Source organism: Artemia sp. Qi Xiang Cuo, chromosome 14, assembly GCF_049724085.1.
Source record: "Artemia sp. Qi Xiang Cuo chromosome 14, ASM4972408v1, whole genome shotgun sequence".
Lineage (NCBI taxonomy): Eukaryota > Metazoa > Arthropoda > Branchiopoda > Anostraca > Artemiidae > Artemia > Artemia sp. Qi Xiang Cuo.
In genome coordinates, this window is record NC_142807.1 from 6,549,044 (window position 1) to 6,567,865 (window position 18,822).

The following is an 18,822-nucleotide window of genomic DNA, read 5'->3' on the forward strand; positions in this document are numbered from 1 at the left end:
GACGTGTTAAAAATGAAAGTGAAGAACAAAGAATTGTGGTGTTGGAAGACAAATGAAAGCGAGAATCAGAAAGAGTTCAAATGAAAGCGAATAAGAAAGAAATTTTATTCTCTTTCCAAATATAAAAATCATTTTACTTAGAAATGTAATTATAACAATGGACCCTAAGGATTAGACCTTTTTTTCTCTTTTTCCTGGCTATAGAAAAATGTCAAAATATTAGTTAAAAACTTAGGTTTCTATTTGATTACAATTCCACTTTGTTACAATCATTTAATTATTAGGTATTGATTTATCGTGATCCTATTGAATAAACATTTTGTAAATCTTTTCAAATTTGCCATGTGTAACTTTTGTTTAAACCAATGTATTCCTAAATTGATTTGACTGTGGACAGAGCTATTCCTAGGGTTGGTGGTGCCTAGGGAAGTTTTAATTTAGTTTCCTCTCCCAATTCAAATATAAGCAAGAACACTTAGGTCAAATGGAAATTTTGATCAAAGTGGGAAAATCCTCAGCTACACCCCCTCCCTCATCTGCTGTGGCACTTAGGGAAGTTTATCCAGTTGCCAACCCCTTTCTAGGGACAGCTGATTGTGACGAAGTTGAGATCCAGAAAACACAGAAATAAATAATGTGGATTTTATTTACATATTAGGAGGGATTAGGGGTAAAATATAGTGGAGCAGCACTCAGGGTTGTTACTTGTCAAAATATTTGGGGGGGGGGGCAACAACAGATTTTACCGACTGGCTGGTCATTTTTACTGACTGTTTTTGTCAAAAACTAGCATAATGTCTATTTCGAATACAATACGAAATATTACGGCAAGAGTCGGTAAAACCGCTGCATTGACCAACCGAGATTCGGATTTCGGTATACATCATGTCACTTTTTTAATGCTATTTATTTAGCTAAATGGAAAATTGTAGCACCATCTGTGTAATCAAGGCAGGAGTCAGTAAAACTACTGCGTTCACCGTCCAAGTTCGAAATTTCTGTTGATGACATGTCAGTATTTTTGCCGTCTTTATTCATCCAAGCAAAGAATTTTAGCAGCATCGGAAAAATCATGGCGCGAAGCGATTTTACAGACTTGTTTTTTTTTTTTTACCGAGAGACCACATGGGGGGGGGGGTGTCTCCCCCTCCCCATACGTGACGGCCAAGTCTGCAATTGAAATGTGCTAACAGCAATCTTTCTGGATATTATTAAATAAGAAATTTTATTTTAAGCCTTTTTTGTAGCAAAAATAAAAGGAAAATGTGTTATCTTTAAGGGTCCATATTTTGTTTAAAATTTTCTAAAAAGACTCATTTTTTTTACCGAGAGACCAAAAACATGGGGGGTTTATCCCCCTCCCCATACGTGACGTCCAAGCCTGCAATTGAAATGTGCTAACAGCAATCTTTCTGGATATTGTTAAATAAGAAATTTTATTTTAAGCCTTTTTTGTAGCCAAAAATAAAAGGAAAATGTGTTATCTTTAAGGGTCCATATTTTGTTTAAAATTTTCTAAAAAGACTCATTTTTTTACAGTGACCAAAAACATGGGGGGTGTCTCCCCCCTCCCCCATACGTGACGTCCATGCCTGCAATTGAAATGTGCTAACAACAATCTTTCTGGATATTGTTAAATAAGAAATTTTCTTTTAAGCCTTTTTATAGCCAAAAATAAGAGGAAAATGTCTCATGGTTAAGGGTCCAAATTGTGTTTAAAATTTGCTCTCCAATTATAACAGTTATTCTATTCAGAATGTACGTAAAAAGATCAAGTGGTATGTTACCTAATTTGTAGACTAGTAATAAAGAGATCTTCAAATTTACCAGTAAACTGAACAATTGACTAGAAAGTTCTAAATTTTCGAAAATTTGAAAAACCTAGATTCAGTTTAATTTAGCTTATTGGGGATTTGTTGTCTAGACTGCTTCACCCACAACCCTACAGCTAGCCCCCAAATATCCTTATGTGTACATCATCAGTGACATACTTCTTGTGTACACAGTTCAAATTAAGGCTATGTCCAAAGAGTATGGGCAACCGATAAGAGTGGAATCTTTGGTGACAGGGTTGCCACCGAGGGTACGTTTGTACCATTTTTGGTAGGTTTTAAGTAAAACGGTATGTTTTACGTTACGGTCGTAAAAATGTTACATTTTTGTTACATTTTTGAATTTATGTTACGCTTTTGAATGATAAGTAAGTTTCACATTTTCTGAGTAATCTATTTTTTCCCCCGTGAAAAAAATCCGCTGTTTCCATGTTAATTACACTTACATGAGCATCGACATTCTTTCATATCGGGGTCATTTAATCTTATCACCCAATCACTCAGTTATTAGGATGAGAAAATACCCACTTCGCTTACTCGCATTGTAAGTTAAGAAAACATCATGAGGATAAGAATATCATTTGCATAGTGACAAGTGCCAATTTACAATAGTCAGTTAGTCACCTTACGAATTTTCAATATCATCATTTGAGTTTGAATATTGTTCAGTCAACAGTCATACTGAAATGAGATGGGGAAGGGGCTAGTTGAAGTCAGGAAGGAAAATTTATAATAAAACCAGGTAAATAATAATAAAAGTTATTTTCTTTATAATTTCTTTTTAAATATTTGACTATAAGATGATATATGTATTATTCTTTGGGTAACAACCTCCCCCCCCTTCTCATTGGTTGGATATAATATCAGGTTATATACAAAACTTGCTTTTTCTATATGAGATTATTAACAGCTGACATTGACAAAATATATAAAACTGTAAAAATGAGCCATTTTTTGGTTATAATCAAGCTATATCTAATCACTCAGGAGGGTTAGTTGAGCCAGAATTTTCAATTTTATGGTAGACTTTCCAAGAATCATGGTAAATTTTTTGACATTATACTCCCCCTCCCCATCTGTATTTTCAGAAAAGGGGTCATAATATTTGAAAATAGTATAAAATAAAGGATTTAATGGTACTGCTTACAATTGGTTGGGAGTCACAATTCAAATTACAAATGGAAAAAGGCATTTAATTTAAATCACTGCTGTTTTGTATAGGAACTGAAGACAACAATTAAAGTATTTTTTTTTTTGATAAAAAAAACAAAAAAAAACTTTGTCACTCGGAATTGCTCAAATCTTCATGTAGGAGTGATGTAAATTTGAAGCTGGAGGAGGTAAGACTGAGCCAATCTAAAATATTAGACGGGAAGGGAGGGATTAAAATGATTTTTGGGTCTTTTTAAGAAGCAAGATTTATTAAGATCGTTTAAGTTGAAGTTTAACAATTAAAAAATCTAGTTGGTTATCTTCTTTCCTGAAAAACTCTAAATTGTCCTGTGCTTATTGGTTTGCTTTTTATCTTGTTCGTATTACTCATCAACGTTTGGTTTAAATAAAGAGATTCAAAGACTTTTGGTTTAAAATATCAATAATGTTAATTAAAAAAAAAGTAGCCTGGGTTTATATACATGCATCAAGGGGGGGGGGGGGGTTGTCGTTCTGTTGTGCAGGTAAACCAGAAGCAGCGCTTACAGTTGAATAAATATGAAATTCCTAAAGGTAAAAAAGCAGATTTTAATGAGATTATGTAAAAATATTTTTTTTTAATTATATAGGCAACAAAAGTCCCCTCCCTCCTATAATTACCGCTCTTGATAGCGAATTTAAGGTACCCTCTGTTGAAAAGAGACTTTCCTATCAAAAGTTACGAAAAGTTACGTTTTAAGAGTTTGGACGTTACGAAACTTTTTGGTTTGTTGGCAACCCTGTTTGATGATTTAACATGGAAAGATCAAGTGTTGCCAACTTGACATATCTTATGTCCAATGGACATATTCCTGTGGGCCGGGACAAAATGACATAATGGGGCAAAATATGGACATATTTTAGAGACTTGGGACATAAAAGGGACATATTTTGCAAATTTATAACATAAAATAGAATATTCCCCCGCTGAATAGATATTTTTGTGAAAAAAACCTCATTTTTCACCAAATCAGTATTAAAACTATACTTGTCTTGCATTAAATTTACTTAACTACTTATTTCTTACTAACTTCTTACAAACGTTATTTTTTGTCGGAGTTGCTTGCCCTTTCCTACAGACAAATATCTGCAAATACTCTTGAAATTCTCTACAAATTTGTATTTTTTCATCTATAAACGATTTTATTTCTCCTTGCTTTTACGCTACAGTCAAGATAATAGGCAATCAGGCACCTTTTTCGTTAACAATGGCTTCCGACTTCCAGTAGTCAGGCAAAATATCTATTTATTTATCAAGTATAACTAACTGAAAATGATAAGTTAACAAAAGAAAAAATTAGATTCTTGATTGTCTGGAATCAATTTTTATATCAATAGATGTACCAAAAAATTTGCTTATTGGGCTGATTCCAAATATATAGTATTTTTTAAGTTTTGTGTTACCCAATAGTGGGCCTGACAAAAATTTGCTAAATTTTCGAAAAAGGTGAAAAACACCCCATAAAAGTCAAAGAATTTTAATGGAAATCACGCCATCAGATTCAACGCAACAGAGAACCCCACTGTAGAGGTTCCAAGCTTAAATCCATAAAAATGAAATTTCATAGTGTTTGCCAGAAGAAGCATCATGGATCCATGTTTATTTGTTGTTATTGCTTTTTTCAGGGGCGATCATATCGAACCAATGGTACTAGAATTTCGCAAGAGGGTTTGTTCAAACGAAAATTAGAAGGTCTATTGTCGTTTTTAAGTGACCAAAAAATTGAAGGACAACGAGCCTCCGTCCCACGCCCTTTTTTCCTGCAAGTTGTCTGATCAAAAATTTGAGATATCACATCAATAGATATGTCTGGAGATAACATGACTCCTTAGAACCACCAGAGGAAGGGCTGCAAGTCATGAAATTTGCCCATTGTTTACATATAGTATCTGTTATAGGGAAGTATACCAACATATTCAAAGGGAGGAAGGAGATCTTCTGGAGATGGATTTTCTATGGGAAGAATTTCCCATTGGGATGGAAGTTTCTGGGGGTGAACTTTTCAGGGGAAATTTTACATGGGGAGAATTCACCATAATTTCTATACAGAATGTGTGTCATTTGTCTTTTTTCTCATTCTTGGTCCCATTGTATGTGTGGAGAAAGTTTGAGGGAAATCTCAGGGAAAAGTTTCCAGCGGAGTCAGAATTCTTTTGGGATCTTTTTTTTTAGATAATTTTATTTATGATCCTTTTTTTTGGGGGGGGGAGGGGCGGGGGATTTTCCACGGGAGAAATTTCCATTGGGGAATTATCACCAGGAGAAATTCTCCACGTGAAATTTCTGGGGGATAAACTTTCCAGGTTGGGGGTATTTTCCAAACAGGAATATTCCTCGATGACCTTAAAAGGATCAGAAACTAATTGAATGCAATTCTGTCTTCAAATAAAAGTATGGTAAGGAGTATTTTTCAGGCAGAATCGTAAGCAAAAAAAATTCTGGGAAGGATACGCAGCAGGGATGGAATTGTCCGGGGGTAATTTCCCAGTGGAAGAATTTTACATGGGAGGAATTTTATATAGAGGAAATTTTCGTGGGGAAATTTTCCACAGAGGGGGTGGATTTCTTAACATTATCAGAAAAACGATCATAAATAAATACAAAAACTAGTTTTTTCTACCGAAAGTAAGGAGCGACATTAAAACTTAAAAAGTAGAAAAATTATTCCGTATATTACGGGAACTACTCCCTCCTCAATACCGCCCTCTCTACGCTAATGTTCGATCTTTCGTCTATTTTTTTAAGAACGATTCTTGAAACATAAGGGCTGTGTAATTGAATCAACATTTTTTTTTAAAGTTCTTGAAAAGATCTTAGCGTTAAGAGAGGGGTATCGAGGAAAAGGCAGATCCCCTAATATATGGAATAATTTTTCATTGTCTTAAGTTTTAATGTTGCTTCATGCTTCAAGTAGAAAAAACTAATTTTTTGATTTAATAAATGAAAGAGAGATAAGGTTACAATTTATTTTTTACTTCTGACCAAGGCGCATAGTGCGGAAAAGATTGTCAAGGAAACTTTGAAAGCGACTGGATTGGAAATTGAAAGTTCTAATAAGAATCATAAGTGATTGGAAGGCGAAAGGCCCTCCCCCAACCCCTTCATTTCCCTAAACATGCCCAATCAAATTTTTGAGATTGTCATTATGTTCAGCATATATTAAAAGTTCCAGTAATTATATTTTTGTGGATGAAACCCCCCCCCCAAAAAAAAAACTTTTAGGGCAAGGGTTACTAGTTCTCCATTATTAACATATAAGATTTCTATGGAAGGGTTGGTTTTACCAACTTTGGATGGACTTACTGTATTGAAAATCAGATGTTTTAGTGCTAGTTTTAAGAATCAGAAGTGGTCAGAGGCAAACCAGATTTTATGGAATGGATAAGTCGTACAAACTTCAGATGGAGCTCATTTGATTGAAGTTTAGTACCCTTTATAAGAGTCAAAAGTGATTTGAGGGCACCCCCTACACCCATCGGTTCTAAAAACCTGAATCCAATCAGAATTTTTTGACAAGTATTTAGTTCAGCCTTGTCCATAGGTCCAACAATTATGCCTTTGGGGATGTCATCCCCCTGATTGAAGGGCAACCCAGCTTACCTAGCGCTCCGTAACGTTGCTTGACTCTTGGATTGTGCCTCATGACATACGCAAGAAACACTTTGACTTGCAATAAGCTACCAAAAGAAGTCAAAATGCCGACCCGCAAGCCGACCATACCTGTCAAGTGGAACTCTCGTAGAAATTTGAGCCTTAAGCTCTCACAATTAGTTTTTTGCTGTTTACATGTTTTTATGACTTTTGTGCTTTCACACTAGTTCATTTTGTATGGATTTACTAAATGAATCTTTTTCGTTTTCATTATATTCGTTGTTAACTGACCACTTTGAAGGAGGTTCACAAGTCGTAAAAAAACTAGTTTCTGATATTTCAAGATGGACATATTATAGACAAAATGTGGACATTATTTGTCTGAAAAGGACACATTTTTGGATGCTCATGGAACATATTCATCGACCAAAAAGTTGGCAACCTAATTTAATACCACTAGCGCCAAACCCAGCATAATGGCTGATGAAAGCATTAAATGTCTCTAAACCAGTGAGAAATTTCAAACAGAACTGGATAATGGATATGATACCAATATAAGGCTAGCCTTATCTCTGTATTTATAGCATTTAATGGTGAAGTCCCTGTGTAAGTAATAAATAATAGGCCTATCCAGCCTGCACAAAGTAGTCTGGTAAAGTTCCACCAAATTATATTATTGAGTTAGGAATAAAGTGAATGCACCATTCATTGCCTATTTTTATGCTGATTACGAATATAATAACCATTTCTATGGGCAATGAATTTCAGCCCCCCCCCCTATAAAGGCTATGCCAATTCTGGGTTAGGTTAGGTATATATAGGGGGGGCTGAAATTCATTTCCAATAGAAATGATTATTATATTTGTAATCAGCATAAAAAAAGGCATCAAATGGTGTATTCACTTTATTCCTAACTCTATAATAGGATTTGGTAGAACTTTACCAGTACTGTAGTCTAGGTTTAAAATGGTAGGTGTAGCCTACTAGTGGTAAATTTTTACAGTTCATATTATTGACTTACAAATAAAGTGAACATGCGCCTTGATGCCTTTTTTATGCTCATTATGAATATAATAATAATTTTTGTTGCAATTGAATTTTACCCCCACCCCTATATTTACCAATTCAGGGTATATATTTGCACATTAGAGAGGGGGAGGGGTAAAGTTTAACCAGTAAAAATTTACAGTTCTGTCAATTGATAAGGAGACAGGTTAAGAAAACAATTCTTAGCCTACTTTAAAATATGTATAGCCTAATGATCCTAGTTAACATATTATCCAAGGGGAGAACCTTTATCCTCAAATATCTCCTCTTTTTTCCTTCTTTTTCAAACTTAAAAGAAAAAAAATGCCATGCTTTAGCCTATTTCAAAATGTTTATATGTTTTGAAATTTTTGCCATAATTTTTCTTATAGTTATCATTCATCCCAGCATTCAATCCCCATATTAATTTCCATTTAAAAAAACATAAATATGGTTGTAAGACATTGATGAATATTTTGGAAGCTATATATTAACAAAGTTCAACCCCCCCCCCTAATTTGCAAATATATACCCAAAATTGCAATCTCAATCTAGATATAACCTTCATTTGCATCAAAAATGAATGTTACCCCACCCCCCTAATGTCCAAATAAATACCCTGATTTGGGTATATTTAGGGATTGGGGTAAAGTTCATTTGTTAATATTTTAATTCAGAATACAATTTTTGTTATATATTTGCACATTAGGAGGGGTTATATACTCTGTTAGTTAAAAAATATCAAAATTTCTTTCTTTTAAGTCAAAAAAAAGAAGGAAAAAGAGGTAAGATTTGAGGATAAAGGTTCTTCCCTTGGATAATATGTAAACTAGGATCATTTTACTGTGATGAATATTTTGGAAGCTATATATTAACAAAGTTCAACCTGTTCCCACTAATGTGCCATTATATATTCAGCATAGTTGATTTCCAGATAGAAAATATCATTTTGAGGAGGAAACTCCCCCAAAGCCCTCTGGGCAAGGGTTTTAAGTTACGCCCTGAGGGCATATAAGATCAATGTTGACACAATGTAGTTTATTATTTTTTTTCTTTAACACAGGGCACTTCATATAGAAGGGGTTGTTGTAGAGACTTCAAAAGGGGTTCATTAGATTGGAAATCGAGAGTTCTAGTGCTCTTTTTAATAGTTGAAAGTGATTGGAGGGCAACTAGCCCAGCCCCTCACAAAAATCATTCCTACAAACACATCCAATCGAAATTTTGAGATAGCCATTTTGTTCAGCATAGTTGATTTCCACATATAAAATATGTTTTTGAGGAGGACACTCCCCCACAACCCTCAGGGCAAGGGTTTAAAGTTATGCCCTGGGGGCATATAAGGTTTTTATTGAAAGCTTTATTGTAGAAACTTCAAACAGGCTCATTTGATTGGAAATTGAAACTGCTAGTGCCCTTTTTAATAGTCAAAAGTGATTGGAGGGCAACTAGCCCCCCCCCCAAACACATCCAATCAAAATTTTGAGATAGCCCTTTTTTTCAGCATAGCCTAGTTGATTTTAAGATAGAAAATGTGTTTTTGAGGAGGAGACTCCCCTATAACCCTCAGAGCAAGGGTTTTAAGTTATGCCCTGGAGGCATATAAGGCTTTTATAGAAGGCGTTGTTGTAGAAACTTCAAAACAGGCTCATTTGATTGGAAATTCAAAGGGATAGTGCCCTTTTTCATTGTCAAAAGTGATTGGAGGGCATCTAGCCCCCCCCCCCCTCCACGCCCATCATTCCCCCAAACACATCCAATCAAACTTTTGAGACATGCATTTTGTCAGCATAGCTGATTTCCAGATAGAAAACATCTTTTTGAGGAAGAAACTCCCCCACAACCCTCAGGGCAAGGGTTTTAAGTTATGCCCTGGGAAATATAAGGTTTTTATAGACGTTTTTGCCATAGAAACTTCAAAACAGACTCATTCAATTGTAAATTCAAAGGGCTAGTGCCCTTTTTAATAGTTGAAAGTGATTGGAGGGTCACTAACCCCGCCCCACCTCCAATTATTCCCCCAAACATATCCAATCAAAATTTTGAGATAGCCCTTTTGTTCAGCATAGTTGATTTTAAGATAGAAAATGTGTTTTTGAGCAGGAGACTCCCCTATAACCCTCAGAGCAAGGGTTTTAATTTATGCCATGGAGGCATATAAGGCTTTTATAGAAGACATTGTCGTAGAAACTTCAAAACAGGCTCATTCAATTGGAAATTCAAGGGGATAGTGCCCTTTTTAATCGTCAAAAGTGATTGGAGGGCAACTAGCCCCCCCCCCCCATCCACGCCCATCATTCCCCCAAACACATCCAATCAAACTTTTGAGACATGCATTTTGTCAGCATAGCTGATTTCTAGATAGAAAACATCTTTTTGAGGAGGAAACTCCCCCACAACCCTCGGGGCAAGGGTTTTAAGTTATGCCCTGGGAAATATAAGGTTTTTATAGACGTTTTTGTTGTAGAAACTTCAAAACAGACTCATTCAATTGTAAATTCAAAGGGCTATTGCCCTTTTTAATAGTTGAAAGTGATTGAAGGGTCACTAACCCCGCCCCACCTCCTATTATTCCCCCAAACACATCCAATCAAAATTTTGAGATAGGCATTTTGTAAGCGTAGCTGATTTCCAGATAAAAAATATCTTTTTGAGGAGGACACTCCCCCACAACCCTTGGGGCAAGGATTTCAAGTTATGCCCTGGGGCCATATAAGGTTTTTAATTGAAGGCGTTGTGGTAGAAACTTCAAAACAGGCTCTTTTGATTGGAAATTCAAAGGGCTAGTGCCCTTTTTGAGAGTCGAAGGTGATTGGAGGGCAACTAGACCCCCCCTCCCAACACCCATCATTAACCCATACACATCCAATCACAATTGTGAGTTAGCCATTTGTTCAGCATAGTTGATTTTCAGATAGAAAATATGTTTTTGAGGAGGACACTCCCTCAGGGCAAAGGTTTTAAGTTATGGCTTGGGGGCATATAAAGTTTTTATAGAAGGCATTGTTGTAGAAACTTCAAAACAGGCTAATTCGATTTGGAATTCAAAGGGCTAGTGCCCTTTTTATAGTTGAAAGTGATTGGAGGACAACTAGCCCCCCACGCCCATCATTCCCCCAAACACATCCAATCAAAATTTGGAGATATCCATTTTGTTCAGTATAGTTTATTTCCAGATAGAAAATATGTTTTTGAGGAGGACACTCCCCAACAACCCTCAGGGCAAGGGTTTTAAGTTATGCCCTGGGTATATAAAGTTTTTATAGAAAGCATTGTCATAGAAATTTCAAAAGGGGCTCATTGGATTGGAAATTGAAAGGGCTAGTGCCCTTTTTAATAGTCAAAAGTGATCAGAGGGCAACTAGCCCCCCCCATCCATCAGTCACCCAAACACATCCAATCAAAATTTGGAGATATCCATTTTGTTCAGTATAGTTTATTTCCACATAGAAAATATGTTTTTGAGGAGGACACTCCCCAACAACCCTCAGGGCAAGGGTTTTAAGTTATGCCCTGGGTATATAAAGTTTTTATAGAAAGCATTGTCAATGAAATTTCAAAAGGGGCTCATTGGATTGGAAATTGAAAGGGCTAGTGCCCTTTTTAATAGTCGAAAGTGATCGGAGGGCAACTAGCCCCCCCCCCTATCCATCATTCACCCAAACACATCCAATCAAAATTTTGAGATAGCCATTTTGTTTAGCATAGGCTAGTTGATTTCCAGATAGAAAATACGTTTTTGAGAAGGAAACTCCTCCACAAACCTCAGGGCAAGAGTTTTAAGTTATGCCCTGGGGGCATATAAGGTTTTTATAGAAGGCGTTGTTGTAGAAACGTCAAAAAAGGCTAATTCGATTGGAAATTCAAAGGGCTAGTGCCGTTTTTAATAGTCAAAAGAGATTGTAGGGCAACTAGCCCTCCCCTCCACGCCCATCCTTCCCCCAAACACATACAATTAAAACTTTGAGATAGCTATTTTGTTCAGCATAGTTGATTTCCAGATAGAAAATATTTTTTTGAGGAGGACACTCCCCCACAACCCTCAAGGTTTTAATTTATGCCCAGGGGGCATATAATGTTTTTGTAGAAGGCGTTGTTGTAGAAACTTCAAAAACAGCTCATTCAACTGAAAATTCAAAGGGCTAGTGCCCTTTTTAGTAGTCAAAAGTGATTGGAGGGCAACTTGCCCCGCCCCCACCCCCATCATTCCCCCAAACACATCCAATAAAAATATTGAGATAGTCATTTTGTTCAGTGTAGTTGATTTACAGATAGAAAATATTTTTTGAGGAGGATACTCCATCACAGCCGTAAGGGCAAGGGTTTTAAGTTATTCTGTGGGGGCATATAAGGTTTTATAGAAGGCGTTGTCATAGAAACTTCAGAAAAGGGCTAATTCGATTTAAAATTCAAAGGGCTAATTCGATTTGAAATTCCTAGGGCTATTGCCCTTTTTAATAGTCCAAAGTGATTAATAATAATTTTGTTGTTGTTGTTGTTTAGACTTGGTATCAAAGGAGTTGTCATGGGAACTTTGATAGGGGCTCATTCAATTGAAAATAGAAAGGGCTGATGCCCTTTTTAATAGTCGAAATTGGTTGGAGGGCAACTAATCCCTCTTCCACTCCCACCCTCACATTTGTCCATTATGTTTAAAAACTAAATGTTGCCATAAGATTAAATCAAAATGCACTGTGATAATGGTAATTCCCTATGAGACATCTCAGCAGTATCCCAAGAACAACTGAACGTATTGTGTTCAAACTTTCGAGGCTGCTTCTGCTCTTAAAATTTAACCAAATCAAAATAGTGTAAGTGTATCCAACCTATACAAGAAAGTAAACAGATTTTTTGCAAATGGTATCAAGTTTTCCATTTCAGGTCAACTAAAGGAGGTATGAAACTAAGTTAAACAGTACTATTTGTGTCCAGATTTTTAAAAGGGTGTATGTTGTTAAAAATTGCTGAAAATTTTTCTCCAGCATACAATTAGCAGCCCAAACTATAAAGTCTGAAAAAGCAAAAAGATATAAAGTATTATTTTCTTTTTCCCATAAAAGACTATGTCAATATAAAAAGATCAGAAATTAATTAAAAAAACTTTCCACAAAATAAGTTTTCAAAGAAAAGTAAAGAACTCCATTAAACAAAAAATGAGCAAAATTAAAATCAAATTATCTACCAAGCTCGAAACTACCACAAATCCGCATCGATAAATAAATGAAACCCAAAACAAACAGAAATTACAATAAATAACCGAGTCAAACTCAAAACAAGCAGAAATTAACATAAGTTGGGCACAAAACCCCTATGCCTTCCCAAGGCCAGAATAAAATTTGCACATTACTGAAAATATACAAATGAATGTGCATTGTCAGTTTAATATGCATATACTGATATTTAATAATCAAAATGTTAAAATTATTTGATTTATTAAAGTTATAAAAGAAGAAACATTTATATTTTTTCAGTAAAGTGCAAATTTTGTTCTGGTCTTGGGAAGGCATAGGGGTTTTGCACCCAACTTATGTTAATTTTTGCTCGTTTTGAGTTTGACTTGGTTATTTATTGTAATTTCTGTTCGTTTTGGGTTTCAATTATTTATCAATGCTGATTTGTGGTAGTTTCGAGTTTGGTAGATTATTTGATTTTATTTTTGCTCATTTTTTGTTTAATGGAGTTCTTTACTTTTCTTTGAAAAACTCATTTTGTGGAAAAAGTTTTTTTGATTAATACTAGTATAGATCACGTTCTTTGTTCTCTAATTTTTTTGGTTTCGATTGTTTCCATTCACGAAACATGACGTGATATAGACCACCTACCAATTTCCTTTCTGTTTGATATCTCTCTGTCACCAGATATTTCACGCGTGAATTGTAGATGGTTTACCAGGTGAAATTGGAATAAGACTAATTGGGCACTCTACATTTCTACTCTTACATCTCCTTTTGTCTACTATAAAAGTTCCTTTTCAGCTACTTCAGACTGGATATAAATTTGTAAATGATAAAAATTTTTTGAAGAAGTATTATTTTGATATTATATCATGTATGAAGGAAGCCAAAAGAGTAGCTATTCCCAAGAAACATATAAAATTTAATACGCTGGAGCCTGAATGATCATGGGACCCAGGTCTAAAAACAGTGAACTATAAAGCCAAATTTTGGCTGCGTATATGGGTTTCTTGCGGATGGCCACCTAACAGCATAGCATATGAGCCTAAACAGAAAACTAAACTAGAGTATAAAAAGTACTTACAGTCTGCAAAATCTAAGTTCCCAACAAGTAATTTAGATTGCAAAAAGGTAATAAATTGAGATAAAATTGATGATTCTTTTTCAACAAGTACCCCAATTAGTCCTGCTGCTTGGTGCAAATATTATTTTAACACTGCAAACCTTCTTGTTCATGCTACATTTATGAAGCTTCTTAATTCTGGTCTTCCTACCTCAGTCCGCCAGAACCAGATCCTCCCAGTTCATTTATCTTTGGTGGCACTAGCTATAAAGAAGATCAACTCAAGTTCTTCTGATTATGATGGTCTAAGTGCCAAACACCTAAAGGTTGATTGTCAAGGTCTTGCCCAACATCTACAACTTCTTTTCCAAATGCATTTATGTCCCTCGGTTGTGCCTGAAAGTTTTTTGTGCAGAACACTTACCTCAATTTTGAAAAAAGGAAAAATTATGTGTATCTTACAGGCCAATAATGGTTTCCTGCAATACAAGTAAAATTTCGAGTATCTTCTCCTCCCTTCAGTTAACTCTTCCACAAATTTTGGTGAAAACTAGATTGGTTTTCAGCTGGGGTAGGTTGCTAGCAAGAAATGGATTCAAGTTACATTTATGCACATTGGATCTCTCCAAGGCCTTTGACACCATTAGCCATTCCCAAGCTATTTTTTCCCTTTTTAGTCACAGTATTAACATTTTGGGAACTTTTCTTCTTAGATATTGGTATTCTAATTCTTTTTTGCAGATTAAAATGGACATGAGGGTTTCCAAAAGCAAAATTCCAGTGTGGCGTGCCATCCTTTCTCCTTCTATTTCTAAATTTTCTATATCATCCGTTCTTTCTTCTATCCCATCAACTTGCATTCCTAATTCCATTAACATCTCTTATCTTGCTTATGCAGATTATATCCTTTTGATGAGCAGGACTAAAAAGGGCTTTCCCAGTCTGTTTCAACAATACCATCTAAACTTCATATCATTGGACTTTCTCTTTAATCTCTCAAAGTGTGAATATCTCTCAGTTAATAGTAATATTACAACCCCTCCAGTTTGCAGATTTTTTCTTTCCTGTTGGTTCCTTCTTTCCAGTGGATGGGTATCAACATTAGTAAAACATTAAAATCTTTCCAAACACTCATCATCACTGATTGCAACAAGAAAATTCAGTTAATTTATTCTAAAATTGTTGCAAATTGAGGTAAATACAATAGAAAATCTCTTGCTAAATTATATTTGATTTTGACAGACAACTCAGTTTTGTTTCTGTCTGGAATTTACCCTATTTTTCACCAATAAGACATCAGATCAGTTCATTCATATTATTTCCAGTTTTCCCACTTTCTATTGTATCTGCCCTAATGGTATAGAAATCAGAATCTCACATCTGTTTAAGGTCTTCTGGATATTGGGTCAAAGCTTATGGAACTTGCCGGCAAACTACACCAGCCTACATATAAGTATCTGCCAGCCCACAGTAGCCTTACTTGTTTGCTGTACTTTTTGTTGTTGTTTGAAGTGTTTTTTTTTGCAATAGTAATTTAAATTCGTTGTATTCATGAACAGGTAATATGCAAACATTTCAAATATAAAGTTATAAATCATTAAATGATGCTCCATCAAGTCCTGGTCTGCTGCATTAAGTCTTGGTCTGTCTTTATAGTTGTTTTTTTTGTGTGTGTTTTGTATCTTGAATGTTTTTCTTTTTTTTTTGGTTACTCTGCTCTTGTGAAGTTTTTAAGTTTTATGTACTCATGTATGTAGTGTATTATCTCCTTTTTTTGTTATGCTCCACAATAATCATTTTTGTATATGATTTGACTTACTTGACTGACGTAAGGCTCCTGCCAAGGGTTTGGAATAGAGAACAATGAGACCAGGCGCCTCCAGGTTGACCTATTGGTTGCCAGGCTTGCAGTTTCTTCCACCAGAATGCATGCTTGGGCAAGAAATTCATTGGCTTTGTCTTTCCACCTCGTGGGGGGGGGGCTTCCGTTGGGTTGCTTCCATCTGTATTATCATTGTTTTTTGCTACAGTAAAATTTTTGGGGGGAGGGTTGTAGGCCCAACCAACCCTAGGCTTGGAATCTAATTAGAGCTAGGACTAGCTTAGATACTGAGAGTCCCTGGGGTGGGCTCCACCCACCTCATTAGGTTGAGGCTGACCATGAACATGGAATGCTTAGTTAGGAGAAAACCCATATCCAGAGGCATGTGGTCAGCAGACATAGTCTGCCTCATTCCAGATGAACTCCATATATGATGTGGGTTAAAACTATTAGCCTTTTCTTGATAAAATTAAGTAAAATGGCAGCTAATATTATATTGATGAAACAATGTTCCAAGTGTCAAAAATTCTTGTCTGATGTAGTGGAATACCAGACTGACTAAAAATGTTCATTCAGCCAAATTCAAATGTAGATATTTGCTTCTATTAATATCTTGTAATAGCCTTGTCAAAATTTTTGACAGACAGCAACAGGCCCTGTCAAAATATAGGTGACTCTGTCAAAACATCACTAAACATGTAATACAGATGAGAAACAATTGGTGTCAAAATTCAAGGGTTCTCTGATGAAAACATAGTTGCCAAATTTATGGATACTCTCTCAGCAATGAGAGGTTTTGATGATTATATTTTGAAAAAAAACATTAAAAAAAGTTGTTTTTTATTGCAGTTTTACTGATTTTATGATAGATGCTAGATATCTTGCCGGGCTTTTTTTGGTTTGGTAGGTGAATCTGAATGTGCCCACATCTTTGACTGTTCTTTTGTCTCAGGGTTCACGTACTTAATCCAGGTTTCGTCACCAGTCACGATTCTTTTTAACAATGGTTCTCCTTCATCCTCATAATGTGACAGAAAGTCTAATGCAGAGGCCATTCTTTGAGTTTTGTGGTGGTCGGTATGAATTTTGGGCACCCATCGTGCACAGAACTTATGGTAACCCAATCTTGCTGTCACTATCTAGTACAAAAGAGTCTTAAAAATCTGTGGAAAATCAGTAGACAACTCCGCCATTGTGAAACGTTGATTTTCACGAACTTTTGCATCAACTGTCTGAATGAGTTCATCAGTCACCAAGGATGGTCTACCACTCCTCTCTTCATCATGAACGTTTTCTTGTCCACTTTTAAATAACATACCCATTCACGGACAACTCCTTCACTCATAACTTTTGGTCCGTACACGGCACAAAGCTCATGATGAATAGCTGCTGCAGAGTATCCTTTGGCTGTAAAAAACCTTATAACAGCACGCACTTCACATTTGGCGGGATTTTCTATTGCAGCACACATTTCAAACTACCACAATAACTAAACTAGTGCAGGTACAATGTTCACTCGACTACGGCTTGATGCCGACTGACCTGCTGACCTCGTGAAAGCACAGGTGGCGCGCTACTCCCCCCACTACAATTCGGCTATTAAAAAGGGCTCTAGCCACTCCAATTTCCATTCAAATGAGCCCTTTTCGAAGTTTCTATGACAACTCCTTTGATACGAAGGTCCCGGGTATGGAGGAAAAAAAAAAAAAAAAAACATATTTTGCCCTATGATGACTCCTAGAGTGATGGATATATGAAAATGGACAATTCTTATCCAGTAGCTTAAACTTGGACAAAGACTGGAAAACCATATCCAATCAGAGGTTTGAATTCAATATAGCAGCATTAAAATACCCAGCCACAATAAATTGGTAAACAAAAGATGATGCAGATTTTGCCACTTTTTTCAAAACGTTACAGGTCTTGGCAAACTTATTCTATGACTGAACATACTTACCATCACAAGGAAAATATATAGGCGCAATATATTAATAAATACCATATTGGCAATTGGCACAGCCAAGATATTTTCTTTACTATGAAAAAGAACTACGTTTTAAAATACAGGCGAGGCCTCCAGAAGGTCTACCAAACGTAGATTGTGCAGCATTCACAAACGCAACGTGATTCCCACTCCGTTTCAGCAGATAATTTCGGAGACCACACTGCCTTTCCATGACGATAAATAAAAGTTCAAATAGTGATAAAAATCCTTTTAATTGACAGTGATGATGATAACAGTTATAGAAATTCACAAAAATACAAGATATTTCGGTCACATATATAGTGACCGTCATAAGTAGTACAACTAAAATAAAACAATTTAAAATAAAAGTTTATACACTAAATTAAATAACAATACATATTATTTAAGTCTCTAATTCTTTTCAAAGCAAAGGCGGAAGCTATTATCTTTGACCTTCTTGGATTCGGTTCATCAGAGTTCAATGATACAACATTTGGACAAAGGTCAACTACATTGGGTGAATTGAACTTTACTCTGTCAGATTTTAATAAATTATCATAGATATAGTTCAGCACATATTCACCTGTATACCGATTCAAAGCAATATTCTTGAATAAGATTTTTTTTATTTCAAGAATTTCACGAAAATTTTGCTTTAAACCCCGATCTCTAGAAATCAAAAAGACATTCTCGAACAAAATAAAATGGTCTGGAAAATTAAAAATGTGTTCTGAAAGGGCTGAAGTGAAATCTTCAGAATTAGAATCTTGCTTTAAAGCTAAAGAAATAGAATCTTTGTGTTGTAATAATCTTATTTCCAAACTCTGATTAGTACGTCCCACATATGAGCTTACACAAGTACATGGGATCTGATAAACCCCACTTTGCTGCCCCAATAAAAGTAGATCCTTCCCAGTATTTAGAAAACTACTCAAAGTATTATTACTCTTTGAATCTACCCTTAGACCATTGCTTTGTAAAATTCTTTTAAGTTTTTCACTTAGCCCGGGTACATATGGTAAGGAACTAAAAACATCCTTCTCCCGAGTTGTCTCCAAGACTTCCTTAGAAATCTCTAGAAATCTTTTTCTTCTTTTTGAAAAAGTCTGGTTAATTAACCATTCTGGATACATGTTGCTTATTAGTATTTTCCTTA

General features: G+C 35.5%; 1 protein-coding gene across 1 annotated transcript in view; it reads left to right on the top strand.

Annotated features, from left to right (window-relative positions):
• Nucleotides 1-7,083: 7,083 nt before the first annotated feature.
• The window catches only part of LOC148944073 (uncharacterized), a 76,424-nt gene continuing 64,685 nt past the window's right edge, over nt 7,084-18,822 (top strand). Inside the window, exon 1 of the mRNA XM_089100350.1 lies at nt 7,084-7,221. The gene's annotated coding sequence lies outside the window, so the exon portion shown is untranslated. The remainder of the gene's footprint in view (nt 7,222-18,822) is intronic.